We start from the raw sequence: 27,699 nt of genomic DNA, 5'->3' as shown, positions 1-27,699 counted from the left end.
TAACCCCCAGGGTGGCAGATAGACCAGGATCAGATAGAGAGGAAAATAAAAACAGAGAGAAAAGGGTGAGGGAGCAGGGCTGGGATGCAGAAGGGAGCCAGGGTAATGAGATCCCGCAGGAGGAGATTGCAATGAAGAGCCCGGCAAGAGGAAAGCCCCATCCCAGCAGCACCTGATGGTGCCATGCAGGCGCTCCTCCATGCCCAGTCACGGCTGGGCTCCTCTCCCCATGTCTCCCTCTGTGTCCCCCCAGAGTGCAGAGGGTCCGTGGACAGTTGGGATTGTCCCTGGTCTGGCTCTTGTTCTGGTGGGTGGCTGGCACAGAGACCCCACCGGACCTGCTTTGCCCACACTGCATTCCCCACAGTGCCCCTTTCTCACCAGCCAGCTGCCTCCTCTGTGTATATATTTATTTTTTTTTATTATTTTTTTTTACACCTGTGCAGTTGACTCAAAATACATTAACTTGGTGTTGAAGCAGGTTTCCCCTCCCCCAAAAGGGCTGTCCCACCACAGGCCTGAGCACCCCCCCAGCTCCCTTGCTGTGCACAGACTGTTGACTCTACACTGACATTGTATCACACCTAGCAAGTTTAAAACAAACCCATCTGTCCCTGAAGGGCTAGGTGATTTATGTGCATCAACAACCTTGGAAATACATTTTAAAAGCAGGCAAGATCCCACAGATGCCTAGAAGTCCTCCTGCCTCTCAGCCGTGCTCCAATTTTGGAGCTATGGAGCAAGTGTTCAGAGTTGCAGTCACCCACAGGAAACTTCACCCACATGCTCTCCCTGACAGACAAAACTGTAAAACTGACACCCCTAAGCCAGTTGCATTTATCATTCACAACTGTGATGACACAGCCTAAACTAATCATGCAGGAAGGCACTTACTCTGTAGCTTCAGAAGTCAGAGCAGGCTCCAATTTTTAAAGAAAGCATTTTGATCATCATCACTTCCCTCTCCATCTAAGGCATCCTGAATGCACTTTAAAAACATCATCTCATTTAGCCCAGATCCCTTTGTACCTAACTTCTTAATAAATGTAAACCACACAGAACAAAGTCCCTGGTCTGTGCCCTAACTCTTCCGGCTGCTCCGGGTGCTCGGAGAGAAGCAGCAGATTTAGGGAGGTAGGAGACCAGAGCATGCTATTATGAGCAGGAACATACTGCACAACCTTATCAACTCCCATCTTCTAGGGATGGCTGCATAATATATTGCAGTTTAGGTTTTACTACTGGCAAACTAATGCACCTCAACCTGAAAACAGTTTCTCTCATTTGTACAGTACATTTACTTCATTATGTCAATTAAAATAATCCAGGTCTGTCAAGAACCTCACTCCAGTTGCTCATAAGCACAGTAAACCCACCGGTTTGGTACAGTTTTGGGAATGCCATTGTTAAGCTACTGACTGCTAACAGAAGCAACATAAAAAAAAGTATATCCCTTGCTAGTGGTAAAGGAGCAGTATGAACACACCGCCTTAAAGCAAAGCTTAAAATGTTAAATATATTCAGACTATCTATTGGGATCCAAAGATTTACTGGGGTTTTAAGAACCTTTTCCTGAGTAATCGCCTTTTCCGGCTGGAAAAGAGAGAGTCCTCTCAAAACAGAGATAACTTCTCTCAGTCACTTGTAACAAAGACATATGATGTGAAATGCTGAGCACCACCAGAAAGAAAAACAAGCCCAAGAAGAATAGCATCCGCTTATCATCAGAGGCCTAAAGATTTTCTGGGGCTTCACACTAACTCAGGCAGAGTTTTATCCTTCTGCCTTTTGTTTGCTTCCCTGAGTTTCATTTTCCCTTTTCTCCTCCTGAACCATATTTCACCCTTTTATAACCATGCACAAGGTTGGCATCCTTTCTGCTCCTTGCTGGCTGAAGCAAACTGAGCAGCTGCCTCTGGGTAAAGATGAAAAGTAGCCCCAGCTTCTCCCACAACCATCCCCATTTTCTTTTCCTGTGCATGGAAACCCATTCATCAGCTCATGATAATGTGGTTTTACTTCTGTGGTGTGCAGTTGCTTCAGGGTTTGGGGTACAGTCCGTCAAGGGAGTTTATGCAGTAGTGTTTTCCATAAGCCTTGTTAACCTTTTTTTTTTTCCTCTCCCTAAGCTTTCTTACCTTTTGCTGTGTAAGTAAATTCATAAACACATCAAAGATAAACAGACACTGCAGATACAAAAGTTGGTGTACCAGTAGCTATGCAGGAGAATATTACCCTCAGATGATTACGCTGATAAAACCGAATTGGTCTGCCCATTACAAGGATACATGTTTTGAATTACAAATTAAAAGACACAGAAAATGATCGATTTCTTGATATATGGAGGAGATATGAACAAGATGGTCTGCAGCTCCATGAAGAATTACTTTTCATGTAATTCTATATATTCTCCCTTGCTCTCATTTTCCAAACCCAAGCAAACAAAACAACAAGGACAGCTGAACTGAATTAGTGAGCATCCAAAAATATCCAGCCCATCTTTCTTAAACACACACAAGAATGTTTCTTGTTTGCCAAAAAAGCAGCAATATTTTTAATACTGCTACCCTCAAAGAAGCTGCCTCTTGGTTATCTGAATTACAAACTACTGTCTTAGGCAGATAAAACAAAGAAAATGTGAAAATACAACTGTGTATAGGAAGAGCAACATGGGGAATCGGTTAACAGCCATCTCTATGCTGTCCCACATCATGTTTTTACTAATTTTTATTCAAACCAATAGCCAACAGGATTTTGCCAAAGTAAAATCTCAGTGCTTAGCCTGGGGATTTTTATGTTTGTTTTACCTAAAATTTGATCTCTTATTTGCCAATCTGGAGTCACCTGCAAGATATTTTTACCTTCCAAGACTGAGCTGAAATTCTTCCATGGGATTAATGGCAGAGGAGACAACAATGGAAATTTTTTATTAACAGCACAAATGAAAGGGGAAGAGTTGGGGGAAGCTATTCAGCTGACAGCTTGGAAGTGATATACCGTTTATATACTTTCCTTAGCACCCATTCCAGGTTTCACTGAAGCATAGCTTTTCTTCATTGTGGTAAAATTCATGCTGAGGAATGCAAGGGAAACAAAAAATCTGGAAGCATAGTCATGTTGGAATCCAGATGTTAACATCAGAAGAAATGATCTCGTGTGGTGTCAGGGTCTAGTGAAGACATATTTAAAACACTGGGCCTAGCCACTTCTGTACAACAAAAATGTAGCCAAGTCTCAGAAAACCTGCAGGAATCCTAACCACTGCAAACCATTCTAAGAGCCAGCACAGTGCGTGTTTAGGCCATATACTGAGTATCTACCGAGCAAAAAAACCACCTTTTCCATCAACATCAAAGGGAGTTAGACATCATGTACGGGTGGTTTAAACTGGATGAAGTCCATGCATAAAGAAGGGAGAATTTTTTGGTTGGCCATGATCATGGTACTTCCCTCTTGCAGGAGATTAAAATAGAAGCTTCTAGACAAGTAAATACAACATGTTGCATTCAGAAATACCTTCTCATGGATAATACACACACACATGCAAATGAATTAAGCAAGAGACTTTGTTGTTTCTACACTGTGATCATTTCTGTTTTTAAATGCCTGGGCGGTGTTTGGAAACTATGGGCAAAAGGTAACTTGGTAGAGTGACAAATAGATTTGGACCTTGAGGTAGGGCAGGGCAGGGCATTAAAATCCGAGTAGTATCTTCTTATCATATAAATGTAGATAGGTTTTGAGAGGGAAGAAAACAACTACATTGGTGTGGGCTGAATTAAGGAAACATTTGTGTGTCTTTCAAAAATTCTTTTTAAACAAACAAAAAACCTCCCAACTGTTGCATCTTCTTGTTATGTTCTGTTTCATTGCCCACCCAAACACACAGTTAAAAAACACACAGAAGCCATACAAAGCTCATTGGGTAAAGAGGCAGGAAAGGTGAAACAACATCTGGTGGTCAGAAGTCTCCCTTCCAACAAATTAGGCATTTTTATAGCTTTGAAGGACTCCTCACACTGATCCTGATGGCAGGGCTATTTGCCAAGCTTGAGGAAGGAAGACCACTGGACACCAGCACTTCAAGAGAACGGGACCATTGAGCAAGTTCAGAAACACTGCCCTGCACCTCCAGAGAAACAAGCTGGCTGGCTGGCTGGGAGCACCAGTATAGGAAAAGCTTCACCGTCTGATAAAAAGGCCACAAGCAAGACAGACTGATCTCAAATACAGGTACATAGCTCCCTTTTTGCTCTGCTTAAGTGCAAAATACAAATTTGTGAGTGAATTAGTGACAGCCTTTGGAAAGACTTTTCCATTCACTCCAGCCAGCTGCTAAATGAGACTCTCAAGGGGAAAGCTGTACAGGTACAGACCCCATCAGACCTGTCGCCCCCCTCCAGGGCAGAGCCCTGTGGCTGTCACCCCACAACGTCCTGCCTTCAGGGATGCTGCATTGCAGGATGCAGAGGTGCCAAAACTTCTCACCTTATCCAGCATCCAGCAAGAGCCTGAGAGAAGGAAGGGATCTCCAGATGGTCCAGGAAACAGTTTCCTTTCAGAAGTGAAAAGCAACAGACCAAAGTTCACTTCTTCTGCTACTCTCTCCCCTCTATCAAAAAAAATCTGCCTGCCATCATGAGTCAGAGCCCTTTAAATAATGTATTATAGGCCTATCACTTCGGAAAAGTGCATTCCAGATATTAATAAATAAATAAAGATATTAGCTTTATTTATTTTTATATATATAGTTGATGCATAATTAATTAAAACCAAACACATGCAATGCAGGTCTGGAAAGCTTCCATATGAAACAAAATTGAAAAGGCTAAGAGTATTTAGTTACGAAAGAAAATTAATGAAGTTCAATCATAAACAATATAAAGCCAAGCACATCAATTCACTTTGTGAAAATCCACAAACTAATAAAAGAAAATACATTTTGAAAAGAAAACACAGTGCACAAGGGACTGACTTTGTCATAAAGGCCAGTGAATCAACGTGATGGAGACAAAAACTGGACACTTAGTGGCTAGAAGAAAATCCCATACAATGATAGCAGGAATTAAACCACAAGCACCAACCTGGTTAGTGAGCTGAAACTCAGATGTCACTGGGGCTTTGGACAAGCTCTTTCTTCAAGGAGTAGCTGGAGTGGTACCATACTACCACTGCTCCTTGGCAGTTGCCACCCTGACCCAGTACAGCTGGGGTGGGAGCCACACAGAAGCCCTACACGTTACTTTTCCATGAGGTCATTTCTTTGCTCCATCAAAGTATCTCTTTTTACTGTAATTCTCCTTGAGCACTGTGGTTGGTAAGAGTTATCCAGGTCAGCTCACATCACTCTGGGTGGCAGCAGACCTGGCATTGAAGGGATGAGGATGGCTCAGCTATTCCGCGCAGCCAGCTCTGCCTGCCCATGCTGATGTCCCACAGCAGCTCAGGTTCATGGAGAGGACATGGGGGTTTAGCCTAACGCACTAGCACATTCTGCACATCACTCCCTAGTGCATTCTGCAGAATAGCATGTACTTTCATATAAAAAAAAAAAAGTATGCAGTGCTGTGTGAGACTAAGCATAGGTGGACAACTGCACTGATATTGAGGGAAAAATCCTTTGTAATATATTACAGATACAGAAATTGTTACTGTCCTATACAGTTTCCATCCTTGCCTTCTGTGCAAAGCTTGAGAGCACCTCTAGGACAAACAACTTTTCAGAAGGCCACCCACAGACCTAAATACAACTCACAGAAGGCAGAAATCAAAATAATTTTGACCTTAAGTAGCACATCCTATTTTCTGCTTTATCACAAGTACAAAAATGTGAAATATAACATAGTCTCAAAAAGTCAGTCTAGACTGAGCTCCCCAAGCATAGCAGAGAAAAAGCTAATGTTAGAGAAGAATAATCTGTTTAATGTATGAATTTGGTAAAGCTTTCCCAGCACTACTGTGCAATACTTCTAAGGGAAGAGATACAAACAGGCTATTTTTGAAGTGCTTCACTAGATTCTGCTTCAGTCTGAATCTTTAAACTTTAAAGCAGTTTTTTGTAGCCAAGCCTGCCCCCAAGAAAAAAAAACAAACCAGATTTGGGGGAAAGGGAGGGCTGGAGAGAGGACCTCACAGATCAACTTTGCCATGTGAACTGGAGGCACAAGCAAAATACTTTTTGGACCCTTTCAATTTATTTTTAAATGGCAACACAGTAGAAGAGATACAGGTCCTTGCTGAAACAGAAATGCTGAAGCCTATCTTTCCTAAAGTTCTGTAGCAACAGTGTGGAAATAGCTTTCGCAGTGAGCCAACTCTTTATCAGCCAAGAAAATCAGGCACTTGGAGAATGCAATTAATCTTTTCCAAGGTGAAGAGCTCAAGGGCTGTGGTGGATAACAGTCCAAAAGTGCCCATTTTTCCACTACCAATTACGAAGGAAGCCTAAATTTTTCAGTTTATGCTGCATTTGCATTTTCACCAAGAAGCATTTCATTCCATTCATGAAGAAAAACAAGCAAAGCTCTTAGTGCTCCAAAGCTGGAACATTCTTGTCAAAGAATTTAACACATTAGACTGGTAAGATTTAGGAGACTTGATGCAAACGAACGCAACTAGGCAGTGATGATGACAAAAGGGTAGCTTGACAGCTTATTGACTGAGAATGGCTTTCACATCAGGAAGAAAAGAATAAACATCATTTTTTGAGTGCCAGACATGAAACATGCAGTAATATAAGTAACTATACAGATGGCTGACTCTAGAGCAGACCTTATGGATAACTGCAGGGTAAGAAATATATTTTAAACAATATAATGCCTTTTAAACAATTTGCAGGCTAGTACTGCCGCATTCCGTATACCATACATAGAAAGAATTCAATTAGTCTTCTCCCAAACTGTGTATATTCCAAAGCCTAAAGTCAAAATTCAGCACGCTTGTCACCGGGAAGAAGTAGGAACATAAACAATGAGCAGGGACATCAACAGAAGAATTAGGTTTATATTCTTATATTTAAAAACTATATCCATTTTTTCATAGATATTCTGGCAGAAAAGGATGGGGCTAAAGATCCCTGGCACATGAAAATAGCCAATACTGTTACATTCTTAAAAGCCTGTAGGTCTGGAGTAACAGACTGAATACTGAGACTGTACCTGAGCTGCTATCAGGATACACAACTGCAACACAGGTGAGTACCCGACTCCAAGCAGTCTCGTTTAAAGCTCAGCTGAAGACTGGCTGCAGGGGAGCCAGAGCAGCGCAGCTACAAAGCTTGCCCAACATTTACACTTACCCTAACAGCTTAGTTACTCCCACCCCGTGTTTCGGGGTACAGGTCCTTCTCTGGTGCTAGTGGGAACTCAACAGGTCCCCCAACTTTTTGAAGCGGCAGGCAGCATCCAGCTCCTCAGATCAATTAGCACACCATTTGTAAATCTTGTAATTTAAGTTCTTTATGGACTAGCAGGCTTGAGGTGGTGTTCTCAAAATCTCTCTTGCCGCAGTCCTATCCATCCCATACCTTATGGCAACATTTCCATTTCATATGAACACACATAGCCAGAGGTTTCTAAGGAAAAGGGAATGAGGGAATTTCACTCACCACTAAGAGTAACACAAATGCTGTGGCAATGCTCAAAAATAGCAGGAGAGTATGTAGAAGGGTGACAGAGGAATTGGTTACAGCTGGACAGGAGAGTTAAGAAAAGCAAACTGGCTTTCTGCATGATACATAATCAGTTTGACACATCAGAAGACAACACTGTAACAGAAAGGCAGGAACAGTAAGAAGGTAGGAACAGGATAGATAAGAATTTAATAGAGCACTTCAGTAACATTTCTGCTGGGTAGGGCTTGACTGCATAAAACTTTCTGGAAACTATATTGTCTTAACACAAAACTGTTTTTTGTTTTTAGGACAGAAAAGAGAATTTATTTGAATTCCATTTGAAGATGCTGTGTGTCATACCATGTAATACGCTATAAGAGAAGCAGGGCTTACAAGAAGACAGAATCAATTCTGTCAAGCCAAATTACATCATTAGGGAGGTAAGAAGCAGCTGGGCTCCAAGCCTTTTCAGAGGGACACAAATTTCTGCACTCTGAACTCAAAATCTTATCCTCAGTCTCTAAGCAGTTCCATCTGCCTCATGATCCTTAGATGATGGCCACTACCAGCACTATAACTTCTACAGACACTAGTCTCTGTTCAGGGCACTGAGGTATTCTTTGTCAATGTAGCATACCATGGGGAAAAAGTAAAATAATACTAATACTAGTAATAATAATAACAACACTCCAACTTAATTTCCACAAGGCCTCACCTTTCTTTGTATCACTGCAAAAATTATCTTTTCAAGGTGTTACAAAGGGATGCAAGGGATGCATAGTCCATTTAAAGGAGAACAAAACACACTGGAGGCCCGTGACTGAGGCTAAAATTAAACTAAGCGAAATCTAGAAGTGAATTAATATAAGCAGTTTTGACTCGAGACTCAAGGGAGTGGAATAGCAAAGAGGGGAATTTTTCCTTTTATAGTTTGCTGCTACTTTTTGGCAATTACGAACAAAGAGCCATCCTTAAACAGAGCACTTGGAGAGCATCTTTAAGCAGGCTCTTTCATTCCTGTTTGGGAATCTGAACAATAGCAACCACAATAAAAGAAACTTCAAGTCACAATAAATACATTGTTCCCATTTAATTAATGTTTTCCCAATACAACTGGCGTGTAAGAGGTCAGAGAAAAAGAAAATTGTATACTATAGAGATCATGCTGTCAGGTAGCACATTAAAAATATTAAAAATGTTTTCTACGACTGTTCTGCAACAATAAAAAGTGTTTCTATAAATACATTAGCAACAAAAGGAGGGCTAAGGAGAATCTTCAACCTTTACTGTATGTTGGGGGAAACATAGTGACAAAGGATGAGGAAAAGGCTGAGGTACTTAATGCCTTCTTTGCCTCAGTCTTTAATAGCAAGACCAGCTGTCCTCTGGGTAACCAGCCCCCTGAGCTGGTGAACAGGGATGAGGAGCAGAATGAAACTCTCCTAATCCACGGGGAAATGGTTAAAGACCTGCTACACCACTTAGACACACACAAGTCTATGGGGCCATAAGGGACCCACCCAAGGGTACTGAGGGAGCTCATGGATGCATTCCCCAGGCTACTTTCAATCATTTATCAGCAGTCATGGCTAACCAGGGAGGTCCCAGGAGCGGTTAGCAAATGTGACGCCCATCTACGAGAAGGGCCAGCAGGAGGATCCAGGGAAGAACAGGCCTGTCAGCCTGACTTCAGTGCTGGGGAAGTTTATGGAGCCAATCACCCTGAGTGCCATCACGTGGCATGTACAGGACAACCAGCTGATGAGGCCCAGTCAGCATGGGTTCACGAAAGGCGGTCCTCCTTACTGAACCTCATCTCCTTCTAGGACAAGGTGACCCACTCAGTGGATGAGGGAAAGGCAGTGGATGTTGTCTACCTGCACTCTAGTAAAGTCTTTGACACCATTTCCCACAGCATTCTCCTGGAGAAACTGGCCGTTATGGCTTGAACAGGCATGTCCTCCCCTGGGTGAAAAACTGGCTGGCTGGCCGAGCCCAGAGAGTGGTGGCGAATGGAGTTACATCTGGCTGGTGGCCGGTCACAAGTGCCGTTCCCCAGGGCTCAGTGTTGGGGCCAGCCCTGTTTAATGCCTTTATCAAGGATCTGGATGAGGGGACCGAGGGCACCCTCAGGAAGTTTGCAGATGACACCAAGCTGGGCCGGGGCGTGTTGATGTGCTTGAGGGCAGGCAGGCTCTGCAGAGGGGTCTGGGCAGGCTGGGCCGATGGGCTGAGGCCAATGGTAGGAGGCTCAACAAGGCTCAGTGCCGGGTCCTGCACTTGGGTCACAGCAACCCCACGCAGCGCTACAGGCTTGGGGCAGAGTGGCTGGAAAAAGGGAAAGGTGGCCTAGTGGAAAAGGTCCTGGAGGTGCTGGTTGACAGCCAGCTGAACATGAGCCGGCAGTGTGCCCAGGTGGCCAAGGCAGCCAACAGCATCCTGGCTTGTATCAGAAACAGCATGGCCAGCAGGACCAGGGAAGCCATTGTCCCCCCGTACTGGGCACTGGTGAGGCTGCTCCTCGAATACTGTGTGCAGTTCTGGGCCTGTCATTACAAGGAAGACGTTAAAGTGCTGGACCGTGTCCAGAGAAGGGGAACAAAGCTGGTGAAGACTCCAAAGTAGCCTGGAGAAAAGGAGAGTCAGGGGAGGCCTTACCACTTTCTACAACTACCTAAAAGGAGGCTGTACCAGGGTAGGTGTCAGTCTCTTCACCCAAGTAACAAGTGATGGGACAAGAGGAAATGGCCTTGGGTTGTGCTAGGGAGGTTTAGATTGGATATTAGGAAACATTTCTTCCCTGAAAGGGTTGTCAAGCATTGGAACAGGCTGCCCAGGGAACTGGTTTAGTCACAGTCCCTGGAGGCATTTAAGACATGTAGGCATGGCACTAGGGACATGGTTTAGTGGTGGACTTGGCAGTGCTGGGTTAACAGCTGGACTGGATGATCTTAAAGGTCTTTTCCAGCCTAAATGATTCCATGATTCTATACATCGAGATGGGACTAGCAGAACAGCACATGCACCAACCAATTATTTGTAAGTGGGAAGCTGAACCCTGTAATCTCTTTATCATCATGTCAGTGAGTTAACGGTCATTACCATGAACAGATTCTTAATTCACCAAGCAAGTCAAGATGTCACTGATTCTTTTCATATGGTAATACTGATGCTTTACACCACAATTAAAATGAGTACAGATTTTTTAGCTTTACCTGAGCTTAGCTGCAACCTTTCAAATTGCAACCACCCTGAAGTCTTATTAGAGATACTGCTGTAAGACACTATTCTCCTTATGACCAAACATCTCTTTCTCTCACTCCCTCTCATCTAAATACAGGATAAAAGGCTTAGAGGAGGAACCTGTTAGCTGAGAAAACCCTTTCCTACATAGTGTAATGCTACTGTCCAGAGCAGAGCAACTGGAGCTTAACATGTGTTTTTGTTCAGGATTACCAAAACTCCAATGAATGTTGCTTTCCTTTTTCAGCACTAAAAACATTCTAACAAACATCCTCATGCCAGCAGTTACATACTTTCAAAAGAGCAAGCTCCCATTGGGCTTTGTTTGTTATCAGCAAAAAGTTATTTTGCAATCATTTGACTTCCAGCTCCCCTCCCCCAAAGAGTAACCACCACCACTGCTGACTTCTTCAGTTTTTGGAAATAATTTACTTTGTCCAAACAAACATAGAAATCAGTTTTCATTCAAATACGTGATGAACTCTAAAGCTGGACTTACAAAGCATTTTCTTTTTCAGGTTAAAGATATCCTTGTGTATTTAAATTGGATGGTAGTGGTGGTTTGGCTTGGTTTTCAAAGGATGCTTCTAATCCTACCACTAAATAAAAAAATAAAAAATAATCAAGAACTGGACTGCAGCTAAGTGTGAGAACATGTAAAACAGAACTGAGACCATGCAGGGCATTGTTGATTTTGGATCCTAAAAGGAATTTTATTAAAAGTTCAATGATCTTCAGAGGCTACTCCCTCAACCTCATGATTTTCTGTGTTATCTCAGGACACCTCACGTACAGCAAAATGAAAAAAAGAAATAACTAAGTCTCAAGTCAACTTCTGCAATAATCCCCATATAAGTGTTCCTATTTCTTCTTTTAAACTGACAAAATCCAGTGAACTGGGGAAGGGAGAGTGAGCACAGGGAAGGAACAGCTTCACCTCAGAGAAGTACTCCAAGCTCATGTACACTTCACTGTAGTCCTTTCTTGGGACAGAAAACCCATTCACCAGTAAATTTATTAAATATGGGTGTTGATGAAAGACTGTGAGAACACTGGAAAAAAAATGAAGTAGGCTGTGAGTGCTGCCAGCAGTCCCTGTTTGCACTGTTTTCTCCTCCTGAAGGAGTAGCCACTGAAGAGCAAAGTCACATACCGTAGGCTGTCCTTTATCAATATACTTGAACATCTGCGTTGCATCTATCCGGGGCCAAAACAAACCCGTGACCAGCGGAGGAAGGCTCTTCACTACAGCACCATTTTCCACAGCCCTTCTTCTTTATGAAACCATATTTATTGGTATGAACCAAGGTACTGCCAGCTGGCAAGACACAGACATTAACAACCCATATGGTAATCTCCTATGCATAAAAGGGGAACTTGAAGCCAAGATTTTACAGTATGATTAATGATTTCTGGGTGCACAGTTCAAGTTACTCTGAAGAAATGCTGAGTTTGGCTTCTGGAAGAAAAAAAATAATTAATTAAAAAAAAATTATCAGGCTCCTTTAACAACTCTTAAGCTAAACCAGCTTTGGGTTGAGGTACCCAAATCACTGGTGGTTTTGGGATGGTTGCCACGAGGCCTTTGAGAAAGCTACCTTGGGAAATGAATGAAGCTGCAATACATCACATTTAAAACCTGGCGTTCTCACTTCACATTGCTCTTTGGTCTTTGCCCAGCCAGCCTTTGGGAGCGGGTTAAAGGTGCATGTAGAGATAGAAAAATACAAAGGTCTTTCCAAGGGCCCAGGCAGGCAAGTGAGTTTCCATGAGGTAGGCAAGGGTATGAGCCCACAGGTGTACTACAACAGCCCCAGTGCATGCTCTTACCCTATGGTACACATGAGGTATCCTACCGGGAGCACACACATGGTGGGTGCCATCGCCATCCCTGCCGTAGCTCACCCCACAGCCCGCAGCCTGTGCTTGCATCCTCAGCACCCATGCAGCCATTGTCATGTGCTCTGGCATGTCCTTCTTCGGGGCTGAGAGGCTGACTGCCTGCCCTGCTGGTGCTCCACGCCCCATGGCAGGGCTGCCACAGTCACCTCACCCGAGAGGAGAGCTCGCCCCCTTGAAGGAGTGGGGTGGGCTTGGATTGTCTGTGCTGTGTGACATAAGACAGACATGGGCAGCTTAGGGCAGCTAATTTGCCATCAGTGACTGTGAGGATTGGGGTCCAAACCCACCCAACAGTGTTTGGTTTTGGCTAGGCCACTGTGTGGTTCTCATGCACCACTGATCATTTAAACATCAATCATTGTTCACTCCGTGCCACGACAGCTACAGCTTGGTCTTCACACAGGTCTTCTCTCTCTCTGCTCTCCATCTTTGCTCCCCAAACCCAAGACTGTGCTTTGGCCTCCTGCTTACCTTCAAAGCAGCTACTCCTCTCTGAGCCATCAACCAGTGTGGATGGCCACCAGATGCATTATCTAAGCCAGCAGCCACCCTGGCTGGACTCATCGAATATGACAGCTGCCCTTCAGCAACAGTTCAGTGGTAGCCAAGTGCCCACTTGGCCACTGGGTTGACCTCCACTACCTTTGCTTCCCTGATGGACTGGGGCCCCTGAGAGAGCTGATAAGCCCACCTTAGCTGTGCCTCTGGAATGGACAGGGATAAAGACCAGGTCCTTTTTCATACAAACCCAACAGATAAATTGGCATAAAGGACAGAGGGAAAATCTAAACAGTGTTAAGAGTCTCTGTGCAAAGGCTGCTGAATCCCACTGAAAAATGATGTAAGGGAGCATATGACAGCTAGGAATAGTTGTCTCAGCCCACTGAACTTCAAGTCTCCCCCTCTTCTGACATCTAATATGCCACCCCCCAAATTGAGCTCTGTGTGTAGGGGCCATATGTGATAGCTATGCTGGTTAACCACTCCAGGGATATACCTGCACCAAAAAGATGCTGACAAGAAGCATGCAGGCCACCTGCTCTATCCTGGCACTGACTATCAGAAGGCAACAGAATAACATGCTTTTTTTGTCTTAATATTTAACTGGTTTTAGACCTTTGACATGTTTACAGCTCACCCTAAAACGCCTGATAGGCATCAGTTTGTGTACTAGGCACACTGGACCCATTCAGCAGAACCTAGTTTTACAAGTGAGATGAAGCTCAGCCTTCTTTCCACACTCACACAAGATATACATCCAGACTAAAAAAAAAAAAAAAAGAAGCAATGCTTCACATCATTTTGCTAACCAAAGATGCAAATCAAACGGCACTGGCAGGCTGTTCTCCTGCACTGGCAGGCTGTTCTTCCTCAGTTCTGTAAAGAGTTTCCATGCAGAAAACCTCTCATGTGCCTGCTGAATTCTTTCTTCCACAGCATTCTGTTAAAAGTCTCAATTTGGAAACAAAAGAAAAAAATATAGTACTAATGTACTAGCTGTTTTCATGTTCTGGTCAAGCCCATCATAGCCACAATACCTGTAGTGCAACTATCCACCAAAGAGAAACTTAAACTCCATGGAATTACTGCTACAGCGTTGAAGTGTGTAAGCTGCCAATGCATTCAGAAAGTTAATAGATTTGTTTATGGACTAGACAAGGCTTAATTAAACCAGGCAGCTCTGAAGAATAGTAAATCCTCTCTCCTCCTATCTTTCCCTCCCCCTCCTTTTTTTCCCCCTAAAGTATCTTTCTCCTAGTGGCTTTCCTCTTCCTAATAATCCCATCACAAATGACAGATATGTTATCAGTCATCACTGGGATTTGACACGTTCTTAATACCTGTCATGACAGCTCTGAAGTCTGCATGCTACCCCATTGTATTCCAAAGCATTTGCAGGAGGTAATGGACACATCAAGTAGCAGTCAATGGCTCTGCTTTATTGGACTGCTGAAGGCTTGCAATATAGAAGTAGACGCTTAAAAAACCCTAATCCATAATTATTTGAAGGTACGCACAGAATAACTAAATATAAAACAGCACAAATGACTTTTGCACTCCTATGCCTATGATCATCTTGGCCACATTTGTAGAATTTATTATTATATATTTATTGCTAAGAATGCTTTAATATTTAAGAAAAGGTACCAGTACTGGTAATAGTGAAGATCACCTTAATAATCCAAGGTCTTCATTGAAAGGTTCAAAGTATTATACCCAGGCTGGTAACACGGTATTGCTATGCCCATGCAGGGTCTCTGCTGGTTCCTTAGGTCTCTGCTTTACCTTAATAAAGAACCTGATGCAGAAGTGAGGTACAATTCAAGGCTAGAACCAGAGCTGAAATCAGAGGTGAACACCTGAATTGATATGAAGACAATGGGATTGTGAAGTGTGTCATTCACAGTAACTGTCAATACTTTAAAAGCAAAGACCAAATATGAGTGTAGTAGAACATGAGTTTGAAAAAAGAGTGTCTCCTTGACGGGGACACAAGGAAAAGACAGCAATAAGGACAAGGAGCACCAAGGTTTTGTATGAGTCCATTCCTAACTCCTGCTGATTTCTGTCGACTTCTTAATGCCGCTAGTTTTGTTTTCCTTTGTTTGGGCCCTGAAAAGAGCTGGGACAGATACAGCACTCCACAAAACAAATTCAGTACAGAACTCTCTAAACAGATGTATATTCTTTTAGTCAAATGCTAGTATTACTTCAGATTACTCTGGTCACCTGTGCGCATTAGTTTTCAGGCACAAAAATAAAATGATTTCTTACTGTAACATTTCTTTGGAGCCTTAAACTTGCAGAAGACTTTCAGCTTCGCTGAGCTATTGCAAAGCATCGTATAGCCAGTTTCTGTCAATGGCATATGAGCTGCATGACACATTAGTAAATGCAATAGCTTGTTGTTCTCAATGCATTGACAGTTTTGCACAAAAGCAGAAAAAACACCCCCAACAAAAACAAAAAACCCACACAGATTAGAGACAATGCAGCCCTGTGCATGCAAGTAACTTAAGGCCCTTTCAGCAAGGCAATAAAGCTAAGGCAGAATTGTGAGCTGGAGTCAAAAGGAAGTGTCCCATTGACATAATGAGCTTCAGAGAAGGTCTGGAGTGAAGATGACAGGCAAAACACATTCAGCCACCTAAGTGACTGCATGTCCTTTAGTTAAAATTTTTAACCAGTACTAAGGGTCTCAAGGGATTGTTTTAATCCACATGAAATTGATGAGAAAACTGGGCTCTTTTACAGTGCAGTTTTATTTAGGAGAAATGCAAGAGTAAGTCTTGCACTTGTAAAGCACTCAGGAACAAAGTGATAGCATTTGTAGAGGGGGGGATGTTGCTCTCAGAATGCAGCTTGACAATGCAGCAAGCTCTCTTCCAGGGATCTAAACCACTGCAATAACAGCACTGGTCAAGTATAAACTCACCCTGCTCGCTGAAGCACTTTCAAAAAAGCTAAAAGGCTACGTTTGTATCAGTAAGCTTCACACCACATCAGCTACTGCCTGTTCTTGAGCAGCCAACATAAAAACATACCACAAACAAACTTGGTATCTTATTTTCTGATCATGATCTTATGCAAGGGCCTGTTCTGGATCAAATTTGTACTGCTGGCTGAGCCTGGGTTGCACAGAGGCAAGATCATGGCAGCACAGCCTCACTGAGAAGTCTTCCCAGCAAGTATTCCCTCCTGGCTGCACTCCAAGGAGCATTACTGCTTCTCCTGCTGTCTACATTCCCAGTTATTCCTTTCATATACCCTCTCAGCTGTAAGTAAATCAACATGCCAATCCCTTGGGACACATGGCTTAGTTTATACTTAAGACTTGCCACTCTGGTTTGTGCTTTGGACATTGATTTCCATTGTCTCAGCTATCACTCAACAAAAGGGCATTTAATTGCTGTCTCATTTAGTCTGGGGGAGAGGGGGAGAACAACTTTTACCAGCCCTCTGATTGATGGCAGCCATTACACCTTCTAGCACAATACGGACTTATTAGAAGGGCGATTTACATGTGCAGAGTTCATTGCCACACAAGTGAATCAGACTTGCAGCTACGCTTACTTGAACAACTTTAGAAACAAAATCTTCACGTTAAATTAATTTGCAGAAATGCCACACTAGCCACCCATTTAAAAGGAAAACTTGGAAGATTAATGAAGTTTGAGCAAAGCTCCTAGAAAGAAAAGAAAGTTTAGTGGAGATCTTAGTTTTTGTTTCTCTTTTTGAACACTACCATGTAGGTGTTTTAATGGTTGTAAAAAAAAAAAACAACACACACATGCAAAAAACCCCCTCAAACAACCAAAAAACCAACACTGATTTATACTTACTTACACATGTCTAACACCAGGAAACACTTCGTATCTACTATGCATCGAAGTTCATAAATACATACTACAAAAGGTAATGCTGAAAATTCCATAAACTATTTTCTTCTCTTGTATGAGCATTTCTACTTTCTTTGTGATAGAGGAACAAACAAAATTAATACCCACATTTAATATCCTCCAAGTTCTGTGCATCAATGAGCCACATACTCCAGCGTTCAAGCCAAACTGCTGACAGTGGATTTTTAGTACTTGGCTCATTTTATTAAAAAGCACAAGCACGCTAATCTTCTTTTCAAAGGAACAGAGCTCAAGAAACAACTACATCAGTGAAGGCTTCTTGATATATTACTTTAATCAGTCCAGTTACGTGAAACTTGCATTAATTTCAGTAAAAGTTTGATGTAGCTTGATTCAACTTATCAAAACATTTAATCATTGCAAAATCTAAGAACAGGCATCTCTTAAACATCAGACTTTCCAGACAGACACAGAAACAAGCTGAGGTACTGGGTATTATCAGACACGCCTTTGTGCATTTTTTGGAAGATTCACCATGGGAGAGGCAGATCAAGAAAAGCCAACTTTCAGTGAGGCAACAATGTACAGTCAAACACGCAAGCACTCACGCTGCCTCAGGTGTGAAGTGCTAATCCTGGACGGGCAGAGGCTTTCTGAAACCATGTTAGCTATATCCACAAAAAAAGTGGTTCTAGCTATTTTCAGAACATATCCTGTGTTACTCACATAACTGGTTTAAAATTCCACAGCAGAATTACTCTGCTATTACTTGCTTTCAATGAGTCCACCTTTACTTTCACATCCCCCATAGGACCCACCTTTGCTCCTTAGTGATACTCATTTTCCCTGATGAGTATATGTGAATAAGCTTAAATAGTGGCTATTTTCATGCTTTTTCCTAATTTCAAAAAATCTTGATTTTAGATACGTAAATGAATGTGTGAAGGCAGAATGTGCTGTTTTGTTTTAGAACAGCTGTCTTCACTTTTATTCATTCTGCAGCTCACATGCACATAAAAATGTATTTTGACCCCTCCTTTTCCCATTAGTTTTTAAGGGGAAGTAAAATGTAACACACAGAGGCATCCAAAAAAACCTCCCCAAAACCAACATCTAAACAAAAACGCTCCCCAACTGGCATGCAGCCAGATACTAGCTAAACGCTAGAATACACTTGTTTCCTTAACTTGCCTCTGTATATTTTATTTTCCTTTCCCACTGTTTAATTTCTCTTTGGTGTTGGGCTGGAGACATATTTCTCTTGCTGGAAAGGCTAAGTGCTATCTTCCAATAAGGACAGTCTATGGACAATTATTAGCGATAGCTGAGATAATCCCAGCGAAACGCCTTGCCTTCCCCTCCAGGCTCACGCCAGGCTGGAACCTGGCAGCTCCCAACAGCAGCACTTCCAGGAGCGTCGCCAGCACCAAGCAAGCTGCCAAAACAGTCTTAAACCACTTTGCAGCTAAAGAACAGACTCAGAGCCATGTCTGTGCCACCCTGTCAATCTTTGCTTCAGGACTCTTTGGCCACTTGAGGATAAAGAAAATTCTTAGTTTGAAGGAGGTTTTACAAGCTGGTTTCGGAGAAGCCTGTCAAGTCAACGTGTGCTAATCAATGTGAACAGGTCCTGATAAAGAAGTTGATCGAATCTCTCCGATCATCCTCAGAGACGCAGTCAAACACGTGCACCTTCAAGATTCAGGTCAATCACACATCTGCTCAGCATTCCCCTGGGAGACTCAGAATGTAAGTGCAAAATTAGGGCAAGCACTAGCACAGCAGTAGGCTGGAGCATCTTGCTGGCAGAGACACAAACCTGCTCTTCTACCCACCACACCATCTATAAATAGGTTTATGAATACAAAACCTCTGCCAAGCTGTTCGGGTTTTTTTTTTTTTATTTGCTAATATTTAATGTCTCTTGAAAGATTGGCTCCTAGAAGTTTTGTCTCCATTAGTAGTAATAAACATTTATTATATGCTCCAGCAACATCTGAAAGTCTTGATGAATAGCAACAAATTTGTCTAGAAAAATAGAATATAATTTCCCATTTAAAAAACTCCAATGCATTATATAAAGGTAAAAGTGAGCTTACCTGAAAACAAAAATTTCACATGAGAAGTCTGCGTGCACACTGCGGCTTGGGAGAGAGAAACCAACTTCTGCTGGGACTTCAGGAGGAGATGAGGCAGTGTCAGTGTTTAGTCTTGTTCAGCTGTGCTCCAGCGGGTACCAGGCAAGCCCCAGAATGGAGCCCTGGGCTGTTCCCCTTGCTCTTCTCACCTGGAACAACAGGACAGGCTCTCAGCATCCTCAGCACAGGACTGATGCAACTTTTTGCATTCGAGACCCAGCGATGGATGTTTACACTGCCTGACTGCTGGAGATTCAACACAGCCTTATAAAAGGGGAAACTAATTACAGCTGTCATTACCAATAAGCATGGTTCTCTGTTTTTCTTTACTACAGGTGCCCTCTCAACTTAAAAGGTCTTGCGGACACGCAAAACACTAGAAAGCTATTTACAAAGCATCCTAACTCTCCCTTGGAGGGACCACTTTTCTAGAAGATAATAGTAGACTCATAACAAACTTACTCAAGCTCCATCTGTGGCAAGAGCACTTTATAGTAAGAATTGACTTTGAGCTGCCAGTGGCTGGGTGACCAAATCAACCAGTGCTAATTTCAAATAGAGGCATTAACCAAGGACTTAAATTACCTTGTACTTTCACCTAGTACCATTCTCTTGCATCTCCCTTTTTCCCCTTTTCCTCCCAACCCTTACATAGTTCACCATCCATTTTCAAGGATGGATGCCTAAATGAAGCCATTTATTAAGGCTCAATTTTCAAAAGCAATGTCACCTTGCAGTTTCCCTTCAGAACTTTACTTCTAGGGGCATATTCTTAAAAAGCCTACATCTATACTTATTTCAACTTTCTGGGGGATAATTGAGTATGGCAAGTATGGTTTAGCCTGATAAAATTTTTATTTCCATCTAAAAATAAAAGGAAATGCATAGTAAAGAACTTCTTTCCTCAGCCTCCCTTTCCCCCCCCCCCCCCCCCCCCCCCCTTCTGAAAGGTGAAGACAAAGGAGACATATTACAATTCAATTTTTTCCCTTTCAAAAATCCCAGGAAACTCACCATCATATATTTAAGTTTTGAGCTATGTGGACTACTAAATACTTCATATGTTCCCAGCAACCTGATCTCACTGGCCCTGATCTAAGCAAGGTGTTGGGCTATATGACCTCCAGTGGTCCCTTCCAATGTAAGTTATCCTATGATTTATTCCAAAGGGAACAAAGACTTGTTTGTACCTCTCAGTAATACAACCCAACCTTTTTTCATGTTTACCACCATTTTTACTGTATGCATATTTTCCAACATGAAGTCTTTCAGTAGTTCAAATCTATAAGCATTTTACATATGAAAACTCTTTAACAGGTACTTTTAACCTTAAATTAGCAGAAGTATCTTTTCACATGTCACAGATTGAAAGGATTTAACACAATTAGGTAAAATACCCTGGAAAGAAAACTAAGAGAATGCATCTTAAGTCCTCTGTTAGGTAATGCTAAGGAAGGGCTTGGCAGAAAAGAAGACCCTAAGCTGCTGGTATTTACTGTAGAGGAAGCACCAGCTTCACAGTAATACATTTTCTACCTGTGATTCTGAAGTCAGGACACTATTTTTAAAATCAGCCTGAGCTTTTGTGTCACATGCAGCTGTCAGACCCATCTGCAGCAAAAGCAGTGGGACCCCTTGCATGCACACCTCTCCCTGCCACCACAGCCCTCCCAGTAAGGCCTCCTTTCTCCACTAAGGGAAAAGGTCACACACAAGCCTCCATCTCTCTTGAAGCATCCCGCAGCCAGCTCCCAGCCCTGAGCTCTGGCTGCCTCCATAATGTCCATGAGCCGAAACTTTTAGCTGGCTGGCAGGTTTACTGAGCAGTAAAACCTGACTTTTCAAAGAGTCTCTCTCAGAAGACAGACTTTCTTAGGATTTTTTCCCTCCAAAATCATTAAGCATATCTGTGTTTCTTGATTAATACTAAACCCAAGAAAAACTTCTGTAATGCAGAAAGATCTCTTTCTGTTTCTCTGTGTACCTGCTCTCATTAGAGAGAAATAGAGACATTATTTAATACATGAGATATCCAGGAATAAAGTGCAAGAATTCCAGTCCTAAAACATCATAAAGACAGGATACTGAAAAAAAAAGTAAACATAGTTTTTAATCATTAAGGTGAAGGAACGCCATGTGAGGTTGGAAAGTTCTCCTCAAGTCCAAAATTTCTCTTGGTCTTCAAAGTCTAACACTCCCATCATCTCTGTCCTCCTCTGCCTTCTCTCTTCTCCAAGAACTGCAGATACTCTCTCTCCAAATCCCAACCAGCACATTGGCCATCACTCTATCACTGCTACTGCTGCAAGGGAACACAGAGGCAAGAAAGCGGTAATCCCCTCAGAAAACCACTCACATAGGTCTACGAAGCAAGGGGATACACACGTTCTTTCTTCCTTTGTTTTTCAAGAATCACAGGTACTGCTTTATTCTAATAAAACTATTTCAAATAAAGAGACAGCATCAGTTTTAAAGCTGAGCCTTAGCCTCAAGCAGTCTAAAGAGACTGTTAGACACAGAGGACTTTTTTTTCCAATACCCCCATAGTTTACCTCAAAGCTTATTGTATTAAGTGGGAATAGTTGAGATGCAAAGTCAAATTTAAACACCCTGGGAACAGCTGTACTGATGCGCAGCTGGCAAGCAGGTCTGCTGCAAGGATGCGGTTCTGCACATGAAGTCCCACGAGAGTGGGATTCCTAATAATGTGTAGTAACCAAGGCATGGAATTGAAATTCGTTCACGAGTTAGCTTCCAGCAGCAGAGAGAGGAAGTTTTGTTCACTCCTCTAGAAGGAGGACAACCAACACTGTTCAAATCAAAGCCTGGATCCACAATCCTCTGTGCTTAATTAGAGGATCATGAAAAGCACAAAATGGCATTGGACACAAAAAAAACATCATTTTTCAAGTAAATTTAGTGAAGTGAGCACTGTTACATTTACAAGCTACTCTCCTCCATCCACCCTTTTTTCCTTGTTAATGATACAGAGTTGGCTGCAGATGCAACAAAACCTGTCAGCCAAATGCAGCGTGTCTTAAAGCAAATCTTGCCCATTATTCCAGCTGGCTAGATGAAGGTCGCTGACACTGCTAACACCTCTGACATTGTATAATCAATTGCCAGCATCTACAGAGGAGAAAATACTATAGCTCTTTTCAATTAATTTTAAGCTAGCTCTCTCTGATAGCCAAAATGTGAAACATGAGGCAACCTAGCAAGCCAAATATTAGCAAGATTAGTTTCTGGCAGCCAATGCCATATTCTGTTTGTATATAAACAATTGTAGTTTATCCGCCTCTTTAAACTAACTGCAATATGAATCATCATAAGGACAGCAGCAGACAAAACAGCCAAACACTTGTAGCTGAAGAAAAAACTCATTTAATTCTCAAAGCAACTACGCATATCAGACTATCAGCAGGTTGCTAACACCAAATAGCTATTTGAGAAATCTAGTATTTTGTGGAAGAGACTCTTAGAAGAGAGGCTGGCCTTTACCTGTCCCTTCAGTGCTGGTAAAGGATGACAAAGCTTTTCCCGTACACTGCACATTCATCCTGTGCCTGCTTTCATTTTCAGGACAGAAACAGTGAGTGCTGCCTTTTAAACTATTCTTGCATTGATTTTTAACAAGCTGTTATATTCCACTGCTATGAGTGAGGATGGAGAGCTAAGGAAGAGATTTTCAAACAATACTTTGTAAACAGTCCACAAGTCCTGTCTGATTTATAAACTGCCAATGCACTGGATGAGTTCATGAGCTGGGAAGCCCTGGTTTTGACAGCACTGCGCGCTTACCCTATGGTTCAAAGCAATAATTTTGAATTAATACGGCGCCTCAGAGAACATGGGGATCTCCAACTGAAGGCCTCCTGAAGACCTGTATTTCTGTCAAAATTCTTGTTCTTGACAGTTCTTCTCATCCTCCAGCTCCTAATTCAAACAATCACTCAGTTCTTGCTTTTCATAGGAGCTGGTTGCTGTACAGTGTAATGTTTGTGTCAAATAGAAATTTCAAAGGCATTCCAATTTCCACAAATAATTGTCATTAGGAGAACAAAAGAAAAAAAGGATGTATTTTTGTAAGAAAAGAACCATTTCCTGATGTTTAGCATAGGCTGGATAACGGTCACGGGCAGCATCTTGGCTCAGCAGGCAAAACTAGTAGGTGGTAAATGAGAGTGCTGTGGAGGGGACAAATCTTCTTCCAGGGGGGAGAGGGGGCAGTGCCTGCTACAGGAGGCACCCTGACGGCAGGAGATTTATGCATCCACTCTTGTGTCAGTCTAGGAGGAGGGAATCATGCAGGGCCAGCTGCAGGGGTGTGCGCTGCTGTCGGGAAAAATTAGAAGTCTAGCAATGAACTATAAAGAAGGGAGAAATGACAGGGTGAATGAAAACCCCATGATAAACCCATTTAGGCTCTCTTCTCCCCAGGATGAAAGATGCAGTTTAATCTCTTTGGCATCCATCCTGACAGAGTACTGAAACAAATATGCCTAGATATGCACAGGCGCACGCCCCTAGAATGTGCAATGACAACGTCCACCAAAAGGTTCCCTAACTGCAAAGGATACTGAGCAAGAGTCCTTTTTTCTGCACATTTAGCTAAGTTCTGGGGAAAGATCAGAGCACACCAAGATGCTTTTGATCAGAAGAAATCTCACCTTCTGCCAAATGCCGTCTTTGTGTAAATACCTTTGAAAGAAAGTTTTTCCCATTTGAATACCTCGGGGGAGTGGTGGGTGAAAGGGAGAGGAGTGAAGAGATGACCAGACTGTAAGACAGTGAAAAGCAACCGAACTAAGGCTCTAGTATTTCACTTATTTGACCAAAGAAGAACTTTCCAATTTCATGTGGCATTCCTTTGCCCAAGAGAATTTCTGGCTGTGTCAGGCAGGTCTGCATAACTTCTTGTCCTGTTTAAGGTAGAGGTATTTTTTTTCTCCTTCATTAATACACTCACAGAAATGAAATATTCCAAATATTTTTTCATTGTGTTTGGTAATAAAAACAGAGTCAGGCTCTTGGGTCATACTGGTATTGGCTAGCAAGGGAATAGGGAAAGAGAGGGCAAGGAGTGCAGTGGTCTTTAATACACTCCCCAAAGCCCCTAGTTACAATTCTAGTCCTAAGCCTATAAGGGGAAATGTTTGGTAATTTTTCCTTTTGCTGGACCTGACCACTGTTAAAGTCTGGTGGAAACCCCTCCTGGAATGCTAACGCCTTGCAGAAAGCCAGATGGTACAAAATGGGAGCTGCCTGGAGGACACCTTCCTGGTGGAGAAGGGAGGGAGGAATGTACTCTGATACTTTATTACGAGTTACACATAAGGACCCATGGCAGTAGCCACATTTTTTACTCAGGCAGAAGAAATACATTTTGCCCAGAATGCCAACATGGTAAATTAAGCCACTGTATGTCCTTCAGTATAAGCTCTTCCAGACACAGTTTTATGAGAAAGTTTTGTTCATTTATGAGTGTGAGAATTAGCAAAAAAAACCCCAACAAACCACCACAAGACAATTCAATTGTAAAATTCTTCCTTTCCACTATACATACACATTCAGAAACATAGGTATTTATTTACTTTTCTTTAAAAATACTTAGGTATAATTTTATTATTTTTTGGCAGCCGTTTTATAAGTTTTCCTAGTGTCATCATCTATCCAGTGTAAAAAAGATGCTATCAGGTGTCAGATTAAGACACCACTGACCATATTCATAACTACTTGGTGTTATACAAGTGCTTACACCTGTACAGTGTGGCTTTAACAGCTTTGAAAAAACACAAACACTCAAAAATATAAAAAAGCACCCCAAACTGATAGTCTGGGAGCTTGAGACAGTGATTCACTAACACCATGAAGGTGTAAATGTGGTACTGAAGAATGTGGCCCTGTGATGAACTAAATTGGAAGTTACCTACATGCATGGTAGCTCAAAGAATGTAACTCTGAAGGCCACTGTTTGATCAAAGTTATGTGAAAAACCACAGAAATAAACCACAAGTTTTTACAGTGAGTAACAGAAATAAAACTGGAAAATTCCGAAACTACAAAACCATATAATTGTCAAAGTGCGAACAATACTTCTTACAGCTACACAGCTATGTTTCACTTTTTTTTTTCCTTAAAGAAAAAAAGGAAGGTAAATGTGTAATATTAATATCAATTCAGGAAATACTTTCATAGTAAGATATCAAATATATTATGAACAGAGCGAAAAGGAACACAGTTATTTATCTGACTTGAAAACAGCACAGTGTCAAGTTAATTTAAAATTCAATTTCAGTTTAAAGCATTGCAAGGAAGAAAGAACCCTGTGTATCATAAGTTGTAAATTGAAATCCTGGCTAGGTTTTTGTCTGTCAGCTAGTTGTGTATCAGCTATAAAGCCAGATTGCAAGCGCTTCTTTTAGGAGATTGGGCTGCAAGTCTCTCATAAAGTACGTTCGGAGAAGTTTGTCATTTAGTATGCCCAAAGGTATTTTATTTAAACTTTTCTCACAGTCCATTATTTAACAGAAAGCTGGTGTTAAAATAACCCAGAGGTATCTTCTGAAAGGTACAGTATGGATGCAAAAGCACAGGGGGTCTTACTCTGTGGAAGTCCCCAAGAAGGTCTATGCAGTATTCAAATAAACATATCTCTTACAAAATCAAATAAGCAAAAGTAGTTTGTCTGCAAAAACAGCTTTTAGGGTGACATGATTTTTTTTTTTTAAAAAAAAAAAAAGGAAACAGGTGTCGTCGTCCCCCCCCCCCCTTTCTAGAAAACACACCCACACAAAAATGCTTCATTAAAATTCCAATAAAACCTTGAATATGATGGTTTGAAGGAAAAAGCAGAATACTTTCCCCAGTTTTCTGGGATGAGGGATAAATAAATCTGATGGAAATGACATTTAATATGCCTCACAACTAAAAACTGAATGAAAGCCTCCTCAGATTTGGAACATACTATAAAAAAAAGTGACCCAAGGACAACAGCTGGGCTTCCAATCTGCCCCTTTCCAGCTCCAGGAGGTTCCTGCAAGGTGCAGCAGCCAGTCTGATCAGAAAGGCAAATTCTGCTCATCAGCCATCAGCCACTAATGACCCAGCTGGCCCACAGACAGAAACAGGACTGAAAGGGCACTGAAAACCTGCACAGATTAAGAAAATAAATGTATATCCCTGACCTCTGCTCCTCCAAAAGGAAGGCAAACTGCCATTTAACAGCTGGGGCTATTTTTATTTAGTCACACGGGCCCTTAAACCTCCTTGTACAAACACTTTGCAAAACCTCAAAACCTCACTGAAGGAGAAGATAAACACCTTGGAAAGCTTTGTTTCTGGCAAAGTAGAACTTAAGGTGTGAGCAAATTGGTACTCAACAATGGGTAATATTCAAGGACATGAAATTTATCCCCACTGACACATCCACAGCTGGGAACCAGTATGAACAGCTTCCTTGTGCTGATCCCAATCACTTCTGTTTTGAAATGGAGGGATGTGGAAAACATTATTAGAGGTGACAGAAAAGTGTTTTCTTGTTTCAGTAATGCCTTTTATCCCATCTTTGAAAACTACATAATTATGTGTAAGTTTATAATAAATACCCATTATATATAATTACATTTACATTTTTCATAAAGCAATAATTTCTAAAAATGCTGGAGGATTAAGAGAAGCTAAGGAGGGAGGAATTTGATACAGCACGAGATGGAAAAGAACCTGTTTCCCCCTCACTTATGCTTTTTTTACATACATCTGGGCTTCCTCCTGCTCCCACAGCAGAGCACGAGACTGTAGTTATGGCCTGTCTCCACTTCCCACTGAAACCCTCCCCATTTAAATGATGGCCTTTTTGCCTTACCATGCGTTTTTGGACCTCCAGCTCTGAGGTGGATTTTTATAAACTTTTGCTGGCACGTAATACGGATACTACCACCACTGCACCAATATTTATACACGTGGTGTTACAACAATATACCATCTGCTTTGATGTACTGCTCTTTCCTTGCCTCCCACTCCATCGGAAATCACAATGGATGTTCAGCAGTGATAAAGAACCCTACTGACATCATCAGTATGCAGTGGCATCGTCAAAAGGTTTCAGTCTGAATTACTCAGTGTCCTTTGCAGAATGGCCAAAACAAGCCTCAGTGTTGCTTAAATTTCTGTGGAAACTAGGAAATATTGTTTAATTAATTTTTTTCCCACTGAAATAACCGAAATTTAAAAACAGGCTGCATCTGTTACCAGGAAAACCAGGCCGCAGCATGCGGATGTTGCATACAAGAGGATACAATACTTGCTTTCTTTCCAAGATATCCTTTATGCAGCATGTGACTCTCTATACTAATGCTACTCTTTATTAAAACTTTTTTGGTTGCCAGATGTTGTGCAACACAAATAAGGAGGACTCGAAGCTGGAAATGCCAGCTGCTCCTAG

At 42.0% G+C, this 27,699-nt stretch overlaps 1 protein-coding gene across 3 annotated transcripts in view; it reads right to left on the bottom strand.

Annotated features, from left to right (window-relative positions):
• PLXNB2 (plexin B2) overlaps nucleotides 1-27,699 on the bottom strand; it is a 267,982-nt gene that overhangs the window by 166,201 nt on the left and 74,082 nt on the right. For all 3 annotated transcript variants that reach the window (XM_055711145.1, XM_055711147.1, XM_055711146.1), the window contains exon 3: nucleotides 19,218-19,405. The gene's annotated coding sequence lies outside the window, so the exon portion shown is untranslated. The remainder of the gene's footprint in view (nucleotides 1-19,217; nucleotides 19,406-27,699) is intronic.

This window comes from Falco cherrug, chromosome 5, assembly GCF_023634085.1.
Source record: "Falco cherrug isolate bFalChe1 chromosome 5, bFalChe1.pri, whole genome shotgun sequence".
NCBI classification, from domain to species: domain Eukaryota; kingdom Metazoa; phylum Chordata; class Aves; order Falconiformes; family Falconidae; genus Falco; species Falco cherrug.
This window is presented reverse-complemented; position numbering and strand designations above follow the sequence as displayed.